The 10,045-nt window shown below is 47.5% G+C and overlaps 1 long non-coding RNA gene across 1 annotated transcript in view; it reads left to right on the top strand.

The window, feature by feature from the left end:
• Positions 1-8,582: 8,582 nt before the first annotated feature.
• The window catches only part of LOC123997718, a 33,264-nt gene continuing 31,801 nt past the window's right edge, over positions 8,583-10,045 (top strand). Inside the window, exon 1 of the long non-coding RNA XR_006832171.1 lies at positions 8,583-8,727. This is a non-coding gene — a long non-coding RNA (uncharacterized LOC123997718). The remainder of the gene's footprint in view (positions 8,728-10,045) is intronic.

Genomic DNA, 10,045 nt, shown 5'->3' with positions numbered 1-10,045 from the left:
AAGAGGACCCAAAAGCGACTTGGCGAAAACAGAGTCTTTAATCCAGTAAAGTAAATACAAACAAAAAACACAACTTTCACTCGAAATGACGAGGACAAACTGGAGACTCGATCTTGAACAGCAGGTGAACAGCAGGTTGCCTCGGGAAGGCACTTGAACCAGACAGACTCAGACACCTGCTCACCACGCAGCATCTGAGGAAAACACGACACGACAGGGCGATACACAAACACAGCACGGTGAATTCTAGACAAGGAACCGACAGGACAGGAACGGAACACAAAGGAAGAAATAGGGACTCTAATCAGGGGAAAGGATCGGGAACAGGTGTGGGAAGACTAAATGATTGATTAGGGGAATAGGAACAGCTGGGAGCAGGAACGGAACGATAGAGAGAAGAGAGAGCGAGAGAGTGAGAGAGGGAGGGGAGAGAGAGGGATAGAAAGAGGGAAAGAACCTAATAAGACCAGCAGAGGGAAACGAATAGAATGGGAAGCACAGGGACAAGACAAGATAATAAATGACAAAACATGACAGTACCCCCACTCACCGAGCGCCTCCTGGCGCACTCGAGGAGGAATCCTGGCGGCAACGGAGGAAATCATCAATGAGTGAACGGTCCAGCACGTCCCGAGACGGAACCCAACTCCTCTCCTCAGGACCGTAACCCTCCCAATCCACTAAGTATTGGTGACCCCGTCCCCGAGAACGCATGTCCATGATCTTATGTACCTTGTAAATAGGTGCGCTCTCGACAAGGACGGGAGGGGGGAGGGAAGACGAACGGGGGTGCGAAGAAAGGGCTTAACACAGGAGACATGGAAGACAGGATGGACGCGACGAAGATGTCGCGGAAGAAGCAGTCGCACAGCGACAGGATTGACGACCTGGGAGACACGGAACGGACCAATGAACCGCGGAGTCAACTTACGAGAAGCTGTCGTAAGAGGAAGGTTGCGAGTGGAAAGCCACACTCTCTGGCCGCAACAATACCTTGGACTCTTAATCCTGCGTTTATTGGTGGCTCTCACAGTCTGTGCCCTGTAACGGCAAAGTGCAGACCTCACCCTCCTCCAGGTGCGCTCACAACGTTGGACAAACGCTTGAGCGGAGGGAACGCTGGACTCGGCAAGCTGGGATGAGAACAGAGGAGGCTGGTAACCCAGACTACTCTGAAACGGAGATAACCCGGTAGCAGACGAAGGAAGCGAATTGTGAGCGTATTCTGCCCAGGGAGCTGTTCTGCCCAAGACGCAGGGTTTCTGAAAGAAAGGCTGCGTAGTATGCGACCAATCGTCTGATTGGCCCTCTCTGCTTGACCGTTAGACTGGGGATGAAACCCGGAAGAGAGACTGACGGACGCACCAATCAAACGACAGAACTCCCTCCAAAACTGTGACGTGAATTGCGGGCCTCTGTCTGAAACGGCGTCTAACGGGAGGCCATGAATTCTGAATACATTCTCGATAATGATTTGTGCCGTCTCCTTAGCGGAAGGAAGTTTAGCGAGGGGAATGAAATGTGCCGCCTTAGAGAACCTATCGACAACCGTAAGAATCACAGTCTTCCCCGCAGACAAAGGCAGACCGGTAATGAAGTCTAGGGCGATGTGAGACCATGGTCGAGAAGGAATGGGGAGCGGTCTGAGACGACCGGCAGGAGGAGAGTTACCCGACTTAGTCTGCGCGCAGTCCGAACAAGCAGCCACGAAACGGGCGCGTGTCACGCTCCTGAGTCGGCCACCAAAAGCGCTGGCGAATAGACGCAAGAGTGCCTCGAACACCGGGATGACCAGCTAACTTGGCAGAGTGAGCCCACTGAAGAACAGCCAGACGAGTGGAAACAGGAACGAAAAGGAGGTTACTAGGACAAGCGCGCGGCGACGCAGTGTGCGTGAGTGCTTGCTTAACCTGTCTTTCAATTCCCCAGACTGTTAACCCGACAACACGCCCATAAGGAAGAATCCCCTCGGGATCAGTAGAAGCCACAGAAGAACTAAACAGACGGGATAAGGCATCAGGCTTGGTGTTCTTGCTACCCGGACGGTAAGAAATCACAAACTCGAAACGAGCGAAAAACAACGCCCAACGAGCTTGACGGGCATTAAGTCGTTTGGCAGAACGGATGTACTCAAGGTTCTTATGGTCTGTCCAAACGACAAAAGGAACGGTCGCCCCCTCCAACCACTGTCGCCATTCGCCTAGGGCTAAGCGGATGGCGAGCAGTTCACGGTTACCCACATCATAGTTGCGCTCAGATGGCGACAGGCGATGAGAAAAATAAGCGCAAGGATGAACCTTATCGTCAGACTGGAAGCGCTGGGATAGAATGGCTCCCACGCCTACCTCTGAAGCGTCAACCTCGACAATGAATTGTCTAGTGACGTCAGGAGTAACGAGGATAGGAGCGGACGTAAAACGTTCTTTTAGAAGATCAAAAGCTCCCTGGGCGGAACCGGACCACTTAAAACACGTCTTGACAGAAGTAAGAGCTGTGAGAGGAGCAGCAACTTGACCGAAATTACGAATGAAACGCCGATAGAAATTAGCGAAACCTAAAAAGCGCTGCAACTCGACACGTGACCTTGGAACGGGCCAATCACTGACAGCTTGGACCTTAGCGGAATCCATCTGAATGCCTTCAGCGGAAATAACGGAACCGAGAAAAGTAACGGAGGAGACATGAAAAGAGCACTTCTCAGACTTTACGTAGAGACAATTCTCTAAAAGGCGCTGTAGAACACGTCGAACGTGCTGAACATGAATCTCGAGTGACGGAGAAAAAATCAGGATATCGTCAAGATAGACAAAAACAAAGATGTTCAGCATGTCTCTCAGAACATCATTAACTAATGCCTGAAAAACAGCTGGCGCATTGGCGAGACCAAACGGCAGAACCCGGTACTCAAAATGCCCTAACGGAGTGTTAAACGCCGTTTTCCACTCGTCCCCCTCTCTGATGCGCACGAGATGGTAAGCGTTACGAAGGTCCAACTTAGTAAAGCACCTGGCTCCCTGCAGAATCTCGAAGGCTGATGACATAAGGGGAAGCGGATAACGATTCTTAACCGTTATGTCATTCAGCCCTCGATAATCCACGCAGGGGCGCAGAGTACCGTCCTTCTTCTTAACAAAAAGAACCCCGCCCCGGCCGGAGAGGAAGAAGGCACTATGGTACCGGCGTCAAGAGACACAGACAAATAATCCTCGAGAGCCTTACGTTCGGGAGCCGACAGAGAGTATAGTCTACCCCGAGGAGGAGTGGTCCCCGGAAGGAGATCAATACTACAATCATACGACCGGTGAGGAGGAAGGGAGTTGGCTCGGGACCGACTGAAGACCGTGCGCAGATCATGATATTCCTCCGGCACTCCTGTCAAATCGCCAGGTTCCTCCTGAGAAGTAGGGACAGAAGAAACGGGAGGGATGGCAGACATTAAACACTTCACATGACAAGAAACGTTCCAGGATAGGATAGAATTACTAGACCAATTAATAGAAGGATTATGACATACTAGCCAGGGATGACCCAAAACAACAGGTGTAAACGGTGAACGAAAAATCAAAAAGAAATAGTCTCACTGTGGTTACCAGATACTGTGAGGGTTAAAGGTAGTGTCTCAAATCTGATACTGGGAAGATGACTACCATCAAAGGCGAACATGGGCGTAGGCTTCTCTAACTCTCTGAAAGGAATGTCATGTTTCCGAACCCATGCTTCGTCCATGAAACAACCCTCAGCCCCAGAGTCTATCAAGGCACTACATGTAGCACCCGAACCGGTCCAGCGTAGATGGACCGACAAAGTAGTACAGGATCTTGATGGAGAGACTTGAGTAGTTGCGCTCACCTGTAGCCCTCCGCTTACAGATGAGCTCTGGCTTTTACTGGACATGAATTAACAAAATGTCCAGCAACTCCGCAATAGAGGCACAGGCGGTTGGTGATCCTCCGTTCCCTCTCCTTAGTCGAGATGCGAATCCCTCCCAGCTGCATGGGCTCAGACTCTGAGCCAGAGGAGGGAGATGGTTGCGATGCGGAGCAGGGAAACACCGTTGATGCGAGCTCTCTTCCACGAGCCCGGTGACGAAGATCTACCCGTCGTTCTATGCGGATGGCGAGAGCAATCAAAGAGTCCACATCTGAAGGAACCTCCCAGGAGAGAATCTCATCCTTAACCACTGCGTGGAGTCCCTCCAGAAAACGAGCGAGCAGCGCCGGCTCGTTCCACTCACTAGAGGCAGCAAGAGTGCGAAACTCAATAGAATAATCCGTTATGGACCGTTCACCTTGGCATAAGGAAGCCAGGGCCCTAGAAGCCTCCCTACCAAAAACTGAACGGTCAAAAACCCGAATCATCTCCTCTTTAAAGTTCTGGAACTTGTTAGAGCAATCAGCCCTTGCCTCCCAGATAGCTGTGCCCCATTCTCGAGCCCGGCCAGTAAGGAGTGAAATGACGTAAGCAACCCGAGCTCTCTCTCTAGAGTATGTGTTGGGTTGGAGAGAGAACACAATCTCACACTGCGTGAGAAAGGAGCGGCACTCAGTGGGCTGCCCGGAGTAGCAAGGTGGGTTATTAACCCTAGGTTCTGGAGGCTCGGCAGGCCAGGAAGTAACAGGTGGCACGAGACGTAGACTCTGGAACTGTCCAGAGAGGTCGGAAACCTGAGCGGCCAGGTTCTCCACGGCATGGCGAGCAGCAGACAATTCCTGCTCGTGTCTGCCGAGCATGGCTCCTTGGATCTTGACGGCAGTGTAACGAGCGTCTGAAGTCGCTGGGTCCATTCCTTGGTCGGTTCCTTCTGTCATGCAGGTGAAAGAGGACCCAAAAGCGACTTGGCGAAAACAGAGTCTTTAATCCAGTAAAGTAAATACAAACAAAAAACACAACTTTCACTCGAAATGACGAGGACAAACTGGAGACTCGATCTTGAACAGCAGGTGAACAGCAGGTTGCCTCGGGAAGGCACTTGAACCAGACAGACTCAGACACCTGCTCACCACGCAGCATCTGAGGAAAACACGACACGACAGGGCGATACACAAACACAGCACGGTGAATTCTAGACAAGGAACCGACAGGACAGGAACGGAACACAAAGGAAGAAATAGGGACTCTAATCAGGGGAAAGGATCGGGAACAGGTGTGGGAAGACTAAATGATTGATTAGGGGAATAGGAACAGCTGGGAGCAGGAACGGAACGATAGAGAGAAGAGAGAGCGAGAGAGTGAGAGAGGGAGGGGGAGAGAGAGGGATAGAAAGAGGGAAAGAACCTAATAAGACCAGCAGAGGGAAACGAATAGAATGGGAAGCACAGGGACAAGACAAGATAATAAATGACAAAACATGACAATGGTTCCCTGTAGGGACGGTGCCAGGTTTCCTCCAGACAGGATGCTTGGAATTCAGGCCAAAGAGTTCAATCTTGGTTCATCAGAGAATCTTGTTTCTCATGGTCGGAGTCCTTTAGGTTCCTTATGGCAAACTCCAAGCAGGCTGCCATGTGCCTTTTCCCGAGGAGGGGCTTCCGTCTGGACACTCTACCATAAAGGTCTGATTGCTGGAGTACTGCAGAGATGGTTGTCCTTCTGGAAGGTTCTCCCATCTCCACAGAGGAGCTCTGGAGCTCTGTCAGAGTGAAAATCAGGTTCTTGGTCATCTCCCTGACCAAGGCCCTTCTCCCCGGATTGCTCAGTTTGGCCCGGGCAGCCAGCTAGGAAGAGTCTTGGCGGTTACAAACCTCTTCCATTTAAGAATGATGGAGGCCACTGTGTTCTTGGGGACCTTCAAGGCTGCAGACATTTTTTGGTACCCTTCTCCAGATCTGAGACTCGACACAATCCTGTCTCGAAACTTTACGGTCAATTCCTTTGACCTCCTGGAATTGGTTTTTGCTCTGACATGATGGCACCGAAGAACATGGCTGACGTTTTACTGTTAAGATTATCCTACCAACAGGACTTTAAAAACTGTAACATCTTCTGTTTCACCGAGACGTGGCTGAACGAAGAAACGGACAATATAGAGCTGGCAGGATTTTCCATACAACGGCAGAACAGAGACGCTAAATCTGGTAAAACGAGGGGTGGGGGTGTGTTTAATTTTGCCAATAACAGCTGGTGCGCAATGTCTAATATCAAAGAAGTCTTGAGGTATTGCTCGCCTAAGGTAGAGTACCTTATGATAAGCTGTCGACCACACTATCTACCAAGAGAGTTCTCATCTGTATTATTCGTAGTTGTCTATTTACCACCACAAAGCGAAGCTGGCACTAAGACCACTCTCAACCAACTCTATTAGGCCATAAGCGAAGAAGAAAATGCTCACCCAGAAGTGGCGCTCCTAGTGGCCAGGGACTTTAATGCAGGCAAACTGACATTAGTTGAATCACATTTTTGGTCGTAGTGAATGGATTACTGTACCGTCATAACAGGGTTGACCTTTGGGTTGCCGAGCCAGCCCCTACTCAGAACCCTGATGGTCATAGGGGTCGTGAGGAGCCAGGGGTCATAGGACGCCCGCTCCCTCGCCCATCAATACTCCCCTCAGACAGTCAGATGACATGCCTGTGCATGATCCTGCAGTCTTCACAGACAATCCCCCTGTCTTTTCACGCTGTGGGCGTCTGTCCCAGCCACCTAAAATACTTTATCTGTAGGTTTCCTCCTATAGATTCCTGACATAATTTTTTTTAATAAATGGGAAAAGTGAACAGACTATCAAAATGTGTTGTTCATTTTATACCTGAAAAAAAATGAAACTGTTCATATTGGATATTATTACTAGGTTTGCTTTGTTAGTGAATTGACATCTCCTGCCCTATTTTATAAAAGGGAAGATGTTATGGGTGTAAATTGGCACGTTGGTAAATGTTAATTGCTGCAACAGAAGTGTTTTTACCAGTGTGCTTGTTGTACGCGGATGTACTACAATGTGCTGAACAAGACTGGTTACTCGCTTCATTGACTCCTTCTCGTCATTTAACATCCAAACAAATGCTGCTATGGCAATTAACTATTTGATAATGATTAACGTCACTAACAAACACAATTTCTCACTCTCCCTTTCCCTCTTTGTCATGTGTTGTTAAGTACAATAGGCTAATCATCCATAAATGCTGCGCTCTAACATAACTTTGACCAATCTGAGTCATAACCCACTGGCCACACACTGGTTGAATCAACGTTGTTTCCAAGCCAATTCAATTCATTTACACTGAACCAATGTGGAATAGATGTTGAATTGATGTCAGAGCCCAGTGAGAAGCCACTGATCTGTATACACACAGCCGCCGTACTGGTGAGGGATGCTTGTTTGTCTCCATCACAGAGACAGGCCCCAAGCCATGAGTCAGTCCCACAGATCGATACAAACTCAGGGTAGATCAGAGGAAATAGATAAAGGTTCAGAGGCTGGGATAGGTCAGCTTATTGATTGCAGACAAATTTACCCCAGACGTCATCCTTGCCTACAAGCCAAGTGAATCACCCACAGACTTTAAGCAAATTGAAAATGTAATTACTCTTACTGTCGAGAATCTTGTTTACCCCCTAATTTCAGCAGAGCGGCTCATACATTAAAATGTCTCTGATGCACGCAGGTAGGAGCACTGTTCGAAAATGTGGACAACAGCTACATTCCAATAATCTGTTTGATTGTAACCAGATTATACTGTCCATCAGAGGTGGAAAAAGTATGCAATTGTCATACTTGAGTAAAAGTAAAGATAACTTAATATAAAATGACTCAAGTAAAAGTGAAGGTAACCCAGTAAAATACTACTCGAGTAAAAGTCTAAAGGTATCAGATTTTAAATGTACTTACAGTAAGTACAGTGGTGGAAAAAGTACTCAATTGTCATACGTGAGTAAAATTAGAGAGTAAAAGTAAATGCTACACATCAAATTCCTTATATTTAGCAAACCAGATGGCACAATTTCCTTTTGTATTACTTTTTTTGACAGCCATGAGCACACCTCAACACTCAGACATCATTTACAAAGGAAGCATTTATGTTTAGTGAGTCCAACAGATCAGAGGCAGTAGGGATGACCAGGGACGTTCTCTTGATAAGTGTGTGAATTGGACCTTTTTCCTTTGCTGCTAAGCATTGAAATTGTAACTAGTACTTTTGGGTGTCAGGGATAATGTATGGAGTGAAAAGTGCATAATTGTCTTTAGGAATGTAGTGAAGTAAAATGTAAATAGTAAAGTAAAGTACAGATAATTTAAAAAAAGTAGTACTTTAAATCATTTTTACTGAAGTACTTTACACCGTTGCTGTCTATTGTGTCTCAAAACATATTCTGAGGTCTATTTGCTTGATTGAGTTGCACACAACTCAGTGAGGCAGTGAAGCTCTCTTTAGAATCTGGCCTCATCAGTATTTGAGTGGTGTAGGTGGACAGCTAGACAGTCACGTGATTCTTTCACATGCCTCATTGTTCCAGTATCATTGGCCATGGTCCCCTGCTGTGGACCCCAGCCTACCACACACAGGCCCACGCTTTGCCAGCCAAACAACTAATACCATTCATAGGAAGAGAGGAGTGCCACAGTGCTTAGTAGGGAGACCACATAGGGTAACCATGAGTGTCAACCAAAGTCTGCTAAATAGTTAGATACAGTTATACTTGTACCAGAATGTTATTTTGTCTTACAGACAATTTTACACCATTTAAGTTGCACACATGGAACTTGCTATGGTGTCAATTTCAAAGGACAAGGTAAGAAATCCAAACAATTTCAAGAGTATGTATTGTATTTGATCCATAGTGAAGTTCTGGAGTGACTGGTTGTACAGTATATGTGCATCTTAGAGAGTGAGACGTGAGGGAGTGAGGGAGGGTAAAGAAAGAAAGAGAGAGAGAGAGAGAGAGAGAGAGAGAGAGAGAGAAGAGAGAGAAAGAGAGAGAGAGAGAGAGAGAGAGAGAGAGAGAGAGAGAGAGAGAGAGAGAGAGAGAGAGAGAGAGAGAGAGAGAGAGAGAGAGAGAGAGAGAGAGAGAGAGAGAGAGAGAGAGAGAGAGAGAGAGAGAAAGAGAGAGAGAGAGAAAAAGAGAGAGAGAAAAAGAGAGAGAGAAAAAGAGAGAACAGAGAGAACAGAGAGCACATGTTTTATAGAGCACACTGAATTGTTTAGATGAATATACAGATTGCAACTTTAATTCACTAATGGTGTTGTGGACATACAAATAACAGCAAGCCTGGGGGACTATTTATAGTCCTGCTACAGGGAACCACCCAGACTGAGGTTGAAGCTGGTACTTTCCCTGAAAGTCTACTGTCTATGAAGCCACACAGCCAGTTATGACGTGGATTGTTTAGATGGGGATTCTATGTAGATTCGAAACTATTACTTCCTGTGCGTTGACTATCATAGATCGCTGCTGTGTGGTTTCCTGATTTCCATTCCTCCATTTCCTCTTTCTCACGCTTTCGCTCACACTCCTTATACTCCCCAGGGGGAAGGCCTCTTAGCCCCCTCCCCACACACACTCCGTAGCCCCTAACACCCAGCTCATACAAGGCTACAGTAGATAAATTCTCTAACGAAATTGGTTGATGTACTGGACAGTTTAAAAGAGGAACTACTCTGTGTGTAGTTTGGGGAGGAGGGTAAGTGTGGGGGAGGAGAGCAAACAAGACGTTCTGGATCTTATCTCCGAGACAGAGAGAGAGAGAGAGAGAGAGAGAGAGAGAGAGAGAGAGAGAGAGAGAGAGAGAGAGAGAGAGAGAGAGAGAGAGAGAGAGAGAAATGACACATACACATCTGCTGAGATTCTTGGCTGCTGACGTGATGTATAAGGGGACAGACATTTTGCTGGGGGAAGTCTAGTCTACAGTATACTGCACAAACTTAGTGGGGCCTTGAGGGGAGAGCACTGAGGGCATGGGGGGGAGACCGGAAGTGTTGCCCAACATGAGGGTACTGTTTGAGGCAGTGCACATGGCAAAGACACATGTTTTGTATTCACTGGATACACTTTCTCTATGGTATTTCACCATAAAGATGTGTTCTGTAGACATTCCATACACTATTTCATA

The sequence above is a fragment of the Oncorhynchus gorbuscha genome, linkage group LG15, assembly GCF_021184085.1.
Source record: "Oncorhynchus gorbuscha isolate QuinsamMale2020 ecotype Even-year linkage group LG15, OgorEven_v1.0, whole genome shotgun sequence".
Classification (NCBI taxonomy): domain Eukaryota; kingdom Metazoa; phylum Chordata; class Actinopteri; order Salmoniformes; family Salmonidae; genus Oncorhynchus; species Oncorhynchus gorbuscha.
This window is presented reverse-complemented; position numbering and strand designations above follow the sequence as displayed.